Consider the following 7,570-nt stretch of genomic DNA (forward strand, 5'->3'; position numbering starts at 1 on the left):
CACCCCAGTCATTTATGGTTGTTGAAGAATCATTGGATTGGTTGTTATCATGGATCTCTTTGGTCACTATTTCTTCTTGCATAGCTGTCAAATATCAAATTATATATTTTATTACCTTACGATCATTGTTTAAGATTGTTATTTCAGATATATTTCTCTCTTTTTTTCCTATGTATCATTCAACTATATTTCTCTTTATCTCTCTCTCGCTATATATATATATATATATATATATATATATATATATATATATATATATATATATATATATATATATATATATATATATATATAATATATATAAATATTTTTTTTAAATATATATACTCATATATACAGTATATATAAAATTAAGTAAAAATCATCATCATTTAGTAATATAAATAATTGACTTCATAGAACTTTAATTTTACACGTAGGTCCTATTACCAAAAATGTATAGTCAACATATTATTACTTACATAAGCTATGTTCTAAATCTTCATCTTGCAACACCTCTTCCTCTATTTCAACCGCCAAATCTTCCTCCTCTTGTAGGCTCTCATAGTTCTCAATATTGTCCTCTCCTTAATCATTGGAATCCTCCGTCTGAATTTGTGCTTCATCTATAATGTATACAACAAATAGTAATATTAATTCAAAAAGAATCTAAATCACATACTTAAAAAAATTCACCCAAAAATTACAATTTTACCTTCAATATCTGGCAATTCAAGATCTTTGGCATCATTTGAATCGTTGACGATTAATGGCCTTGCCTGATGTTCTTGTCCGGTGGCTTCCTTTAAATTTAAACAAATATTGTTATTTAATTTTAAATAGTTATTAATATAATCTAACATACAATTGATAGTTTTTATAAATACCTGTTGTATCATTCCCATCGTTGTCCATAAATACGCTTGGCAGGGGGTCAGACTCTCCACCAGAACTAGAAGATTTGTCATCTATCGGGCAAAGATATTGTGGTGCTTGACGGTTTTTGATTACAACATAATAAAAAAAAAAATGTTTTTGTAAACTTTGTATATAATTTTTTTTTAAACAAATACATTAAATTTACACACCATTTACTGTGAACATTTCCAGATATATAATCAGTCATTAATCTAATCTCTGTGAAGAGTGGTAATATAGTATGTTCACAACATCAAATTCTTTGTTGTTTTAAACATGGAGCCGGTTATAATACAGTCCAATTAGATAAAACATAAAAACATACAGACTTATATGTTATCATTGTTCAAGGGAGACAGTGTCTACAGTTTTAAATCACTATAACATGACACCGATTTTTTTTTAATCTTGTTAAGTTGCTATCAGCAAAAGAATGTAAGTTAATGAACTATTAAAAAAAAAAATAACATTTGATTTTAGCTAAAGGATTAATGAAATTTGTACTATTAGAATAAAGTTTACTTGTTTTCTATTAAAAATTACATTCATCATCATATTAATAAAAATATAAAAAATGTATAAGGCTTACATTTGCGCAAGTAACACCGGATCAGGGTCCTCAATTTGGATTGCCTCCTGTACAAATCACTGTACCGTTTAAGGCATTGCTTTCTGGTCCTCTTCAGTCCAGAGATACGCCTCTCGTCGCACCATTTCACACAGGATACTATTTCTCCTATCCTGATCCAGAGTAAAAATCCCCCTTCTTATTTTAGGAAAATATTTTTCCATGGTATATGAAATTATTAACAATACCCCAATGAGAATTTATTTGATTTAGCCATCTTGCTATTAACCTATCAATTTCTAAAATGCTGTACCAAAGTAACGGAACTAATTTCTATTTAAAAATGCGCAATTTCGCGTAATAAAATAATTCATTAACTAAAAGATCATTTTCTTTTATTTATAACATTTCAAAGTTGCAATTTATATTTTACTATTGATTATAAACTATTTGTAACTTGTATTATCATCCGAGTATTTTATTATCTTTATTGTTTCAATATAGTCTAGTCGTGTAAATAGAAATGGAAACTTTATACATACCTTTGCGCAACAAGCACTTATTTTATTATACATAATATTAGTTTTTATGTACACGGTTTGTTAATGTTAATAATGACATATATTATATTTTTAATTTTCAACATTTGTATAAAAAAATAGTTTTGTAATTATATAGATCAATATTTGTTCACAGACATTATTAAACCCTAAAATATCACATGACCGGAAAACAATAAAAAAAAAACAGTTTACTGTGATATAGCTAATGCGACATAGGGATCTTTCCAAATATAGATCTTTAAAAATATCATTAATGAGATATTGAAATGTGGCGGGGGCGTTACATAGGCCAGATGGCATTACTGTATACTCATATAATCCGTATCGAGTACGAAAAGCAGTGAGCGATTCATGTCCAGATTTTTTTCGGATCAAATTGTAAGTCCCTCTTAGATCTAATTTAGTAAATTAAACAGCCCCTTGGAGTCTTTCTATTAGTTCAGGTATAAGAGGAAGTGGGTAACTATTCTTTTTTGTTCTTTTATTTCATTCCCTATAATCCACTATGGGTCTAAGGCTATTGTCCTTGTTACGGACAAAAAATATGCCTGCTCCAGCCGGAGAGGTTGAAGGTCTTATAAAACCCTTTTTCAAATTGTCTTCAATGTAACCTTTTAAGTGTTCTAGTTCAGGCTGTGATAAAGGAAATACATGACCACAAGGAATGTCTGACCCCTCTAAGAGTTCTATGGGACAATCATACTTCCTGTGCGGTGGAAGATTTTCTGACTCTTTTTTGTCAAAGACATCAGAGAAGTTCGAATATTCTTGTGGTATGGTATTTACGGTTGACTGAAGTATATGAAAAGGTGGATAACAAGTGTTTTTGCAGTAATAAGAGTTAAGCTGAATATGAGATGTGGGCCAATTAATATTAGGATTATGGAATTTTAGCCAAGCAATTCCTAAAATTACTGGATACATAGGAGAAGGTATAACATTGAATGATATGAACTCAGTGTGGTGTTCTGAAGTGGTGACTTGAAGTGGAATTGTATGATACAGAATGGGACCAGAAGAAATCTCTTTACCATCTATGACTCTTAAAGATACTGGACAAGTTTTTTTGATTAATGGTATTTTATTGATAATTGTATAATCATTATCAATATAGTTTATGCTGGCACCAGAATCAATGATCGCTTGAGAATTCAGTCGTAGGTCCTCCCACTGTAAAAGAATTTTAAGGGAACAATGAGAGGTATTTCTACTGTGAATATTAAGACAGTTCAAAGTTTTTATAATCTTACCCTTTTTCTGTCGTAACAATAGGGGGCAGTCTTTCACAACATGTTCAGAAGCAGCACAGTACATGCATAGGTTATTTGTATGTATCCTGAGTTTTTCTTAATGGTTGAGAGGTCCCCTGATGAATCCAATGTGCATTAGCTCAGAGGAAGTTTTGGTATTAGTTCTAAGATTTGTAGGAGTGTTATAAGATGTAAGCATTTTTTTTTGTGGGATATTCTGTTATGTTTTTCTCCTGTCATCTCTCTCTTATTCTCCTATCAAGAGTAATACCAAGACAAACTCGCTCATCAAGTGTATCTGGTATATCTACCCTTGCTAGTTCATCTTTTAATGACTCAGAGAGGCCTAAACGGAACTGATTCCTTAGAGAGAGGTCATTCCAGCCAGTGTCCTTGGACCATTTTTTAAAATCTGTGATGTAGTCCTCTACTGGTCTTTTGTTTTGTTTAAGGGAGCGCATAGCTGTTTCAGCTGTTAACTGTTTATGTGGGTGATCATAAAGTTGTGCCATGGCTTTAAAAAATTCATCTAAAGAATGAAGAATGGGATCATTTAACTCAAAGTAAGTGTTAGCCCAGGTGCGAGGCTCTCCTCTGAGATATGATATGGTGGTCAATACTCTAATGCGCTCTGAGGGATAGGTCTTGGGTTTTAAAGTAAAGAGTAATAAACAGGCATTTTTAAATTCTCTAAATAGAGTTCTTTCTAAAAAATTTGGATTTGAAATTAACTTGTGGTTCAGGTTGAACATCAATTTGTGTAATAGAATCTAATTTATCATTTATGTAAGACTTGAGTGAAATATTTTCCTGCTGTAAAGCAGTTAACCCTTTAGTCAAAGATTCAACCCTCTGTGTGAGGGTATTGACATGGTTAATTCATTCTGCTGGGTCCATTTTCCAGGCTTGGTAATACTGTGAGAGGCTTGAATCCTACAATAGAATTGTGTAGGTTTTAAATTACAATATGAACCACAACTGCAGAAGTAAATATTAAGTTTAAATACATTTGGTAATGTAGTAGAAACCTTGCAATTGGTAAAAACCCAGGAGGGGAATTTGAAAGGCGCGCTGAATGATGTAACGGTGTGATCCTAAAATGAGATGGTAGAGACTGTTTCTAATCGAGGCTGCTCCTCTTCATCCCGGAGTGTGGGGTGCACTATTAGAAAACAAAGACAAAAAGAGGGCGCCTCATTGTGTAATCCTGTTTTTCAAGCAGAGATATAATGGTAATAGTTGCGCTTACCGGATCTATTGGCACCGTACTGTGACCAGTGCAAAACGGCAGGCTAGCACTTAACAGTGGCTAGTACACTGTAACCAGTTCCGCTTGTGAGTTCCGATGCTGTACGACTGATTCAAGTTATGATACTGCACGGCTGCTGAAAGTGCTGAGTATATTTCCATGTTGTTTGGGAACAGGAAAAAAAAAATGGAGAGGACAACTTCCAAACTTTAAAATGATGAACGCTTTATTTGTAACGTGTTTCTCAACCAAAACTGGTCATTTCTCCAGAGAAAAAAAGCCCTATATCTGTGTGTTATAATGTGACATATACGTTGTGCCCTATAGCTGTGTGTTATAATGTGACATATACTTGTGCCCTATAGCTGTGTGTTATAATGTGACATATACTTGTGCCCTATAGCTGTGTGTTATTATGTGACATATACTTGTGCCCTATAGCTGTGTGTTATAATGTGACATATACTTGTGCCCTATAGCTGTGTGTTATAATGTGACATATACTTGTGTCCTATAGCTGTGTGTTATAATGTGACATATACTTGTGCCCTATAGCTATGTGTTATAATGTGACATATACTTGTGCCCTATAGCTGTGTGTTATAATGTGACATATAAGTGTGCCCTATAGCTGTGTGTTATAATGTGACATATACGTTGTGCCCTATATCTGTGTGTTATAATGTGACATATACGTTGTGCCCTATAGCTGTGTGTTATGTGACATATACTTTGAGCCCTATATCTGTGTGTTATAATGTGACATATACTTTCTGCCCTATATCTGTGTGTTATAATGTGACATATACTTTCTGCCCTATATCTGTGTGTTATAAGGTGACATATAATTTCTGCCCTATATCTGTGTGTTATAATGTGACATATACTTTCTGCCCTATATCTGTGTGTTATAAGGTGACATATACTTTCTGCCCTATATCTGTGTGTTATAATGTTACATATACTTTGAGCCCTATATCTGTGTGTTTGAGCCCTATATCTGTGTGTTATAATGTGACATATACTTTGAGCACTATATCTGTGTGTTATAATGTGACATATACTTTGAGCCCTATATCTGTGTGTTATAATGTGACATATACTTTGAGCCCTATATCTGTGTGTTATAATGTGACATATACTTTGAGCCCTATATCTGTGTGTTATAATGTGACATATACTTTGAGCCCTATATCTGTGTGTTATAATGTGACATATACTTTGAGCCCTATATCTGTGTGTTATAATGTGACATATACTTTGAGCCCTATATCTGTGTGTTATAATGTGACATATACTTTGAGCCCTATATCTGTGTGTTATAATGTTACATATACTTTGAGCCCTATATCTGTATGTTTGAGCCCTATAGCTGTGTGTTATAATGTGACATATACTTTCTGCCCTATATCTGTGTGTTATAATGTGACATATACTTTGAGCCCTATATCTGTGTGTTATAATGTTACATATACTTTGAGCCCTATATCTGTGTGTTTGAGCCCTATGTCTGTGTGTTATAATGTGACATATACTTTGAGCCCTATATCTGTGTGTTATAATGTTACATATACTTTGAGCCCTATATCTGTATGTTTGAGCCCTATAGCTTTGTGTTATAATGTGACATATACTTTCTGCCCTATATCTGTGTGTTATAATGTGACATATACTTTCTGCCCTATATCTGTGTGTTATAATGTGACATATACTTTCTGCCCTATATCTGTGTGTTATAATGTGACATATACTTTCTGCCCTATATCTGTGTGTTATAATGTGACATATACTTTGAGCCCTATATCTGTATGTTTGAGCCCTATAGCTGTGTGTTATAATGTGACATATACTTTCTGCCCTATATCTGTGTGTTATAATGTGACATGTACTTTGAGCCCTATATCTGTGTGTTATAATGTGACATATACTTTGAGCCCTATATCTGTGTGTTATAACGTGACATATACTTTCTGCCCTATATCTGTGTGTTATAATGTGACATATACTTTGAGCCCTATATCTGTGTGTTATAATGTGACTTATACTTTGAGCCCTATATCTGTGTGTTATAATGTTACATATACTTTCTGCCCTATATCTGTGTGTTATAATGTGACATATACTTTCTGCCCTATATCTGTGTGTTATAATGTGACATATACTTTGAGCCCTATATCTGTGTGTTATAATGTGACTTATACTTTGAGCCCTATATCTGTGTGTTATAATGTTACATATACGTTGTGCCCTATAGCTGTGTGTTATAATGTGACATATACTTTCTGCCCTATATCTGTGTGTTGTAATGTGACATATACTTTGAGCCCTATATCTGTGTGTTATAATGTGACATATACTTTGAGCCCTATATCTGTGTGTTATAATGTGACATATACTTTGAGCCCTATATCTGTGTGTTATAATGTGACATATACTTTGAGCCCTATATCTGTGTGTTATAATGTGACATATACTTTCTGCCCTATAGCTACAGCTGAATGTGTGTTAAGTGACATATACTGTGTGCCCTATATAATAGCTACAGCTTAATGTGTTATGTGTGACATATACTTTGTGCATTTTAGCTACACCTAAATGTGTGTTATGTGACGTACACTTTGTGACCTATAAATTAAATCAATGATCATCCAAGGCAGCAATAAGCAAGTCAGTCATTGTCAGACTATACATACTATTCTGATTACTGATGGCACACTCAGAAGCTATTATACCAGTTGTACCATGCCTAATTCAATTAAATAAACTTTATGTAGTTGAATTAGACTAGCTGCAACCAGTTTTATAGATTCTGAGTCAGCCATCAGTAATCAGTTTCTGTATAATGATTCAATTGCATTGCTAATCCTCTCTGTTTATTATATTGAATAAGGCTGCTAGCTATAGCCCGTTTTATAGATTCTGAGACTGCCCTGTTTCACTGTCAGATTGTCAGCAGTTCTCAGTTCTCACTTGTTCTTGGCTTCGGTTAAATAAATGTGTATCTAGAAGTGAGAACTGACAGTAAGGACTTGGCAAAGGGCTT

General features: G+C 33.3%; 1 long non-coding RNA gene across 1 annotated transcript; it reads right to left on the reverse strand.

Annotated features, from left to right (window-relative positions):
- Positions 1 to 501: 501 nt before the first annotated feature.
- On the reverse strand, positions 502 to 1,139 carry LOC128655218 (uncharacterized). The gene is made up of 3 exons (XR_008401729.1): positions 867 to 1,139; positions 695 to 782; positions 502 to 605 (listed from the first exon to the last, which is right to left on the reverse strand). It is a non-coding gene; the product is annotated as an uncharacterized LOC128655218 (long non-coding RNA).
- Between the last annotated feature and the right edge of the window lie 6,431 nt (positions 1,140 to 7,570).

The sequence above is a fragment of the Bombina bombina genome, chromosome 4 (assembly GCF_027579735.1).
Source record: "Bombina bombina isolate aBomBom1 chromosome 4, aBomBom1.pri, whole genome shotgun sequence".
In the NCBI taxonomy this organism is placed as follows: Eukaryota; Metazoa; Chordata; class Amphibia; order Anura; family Bombinatoridae; genus Bombina; species Bombina bombina.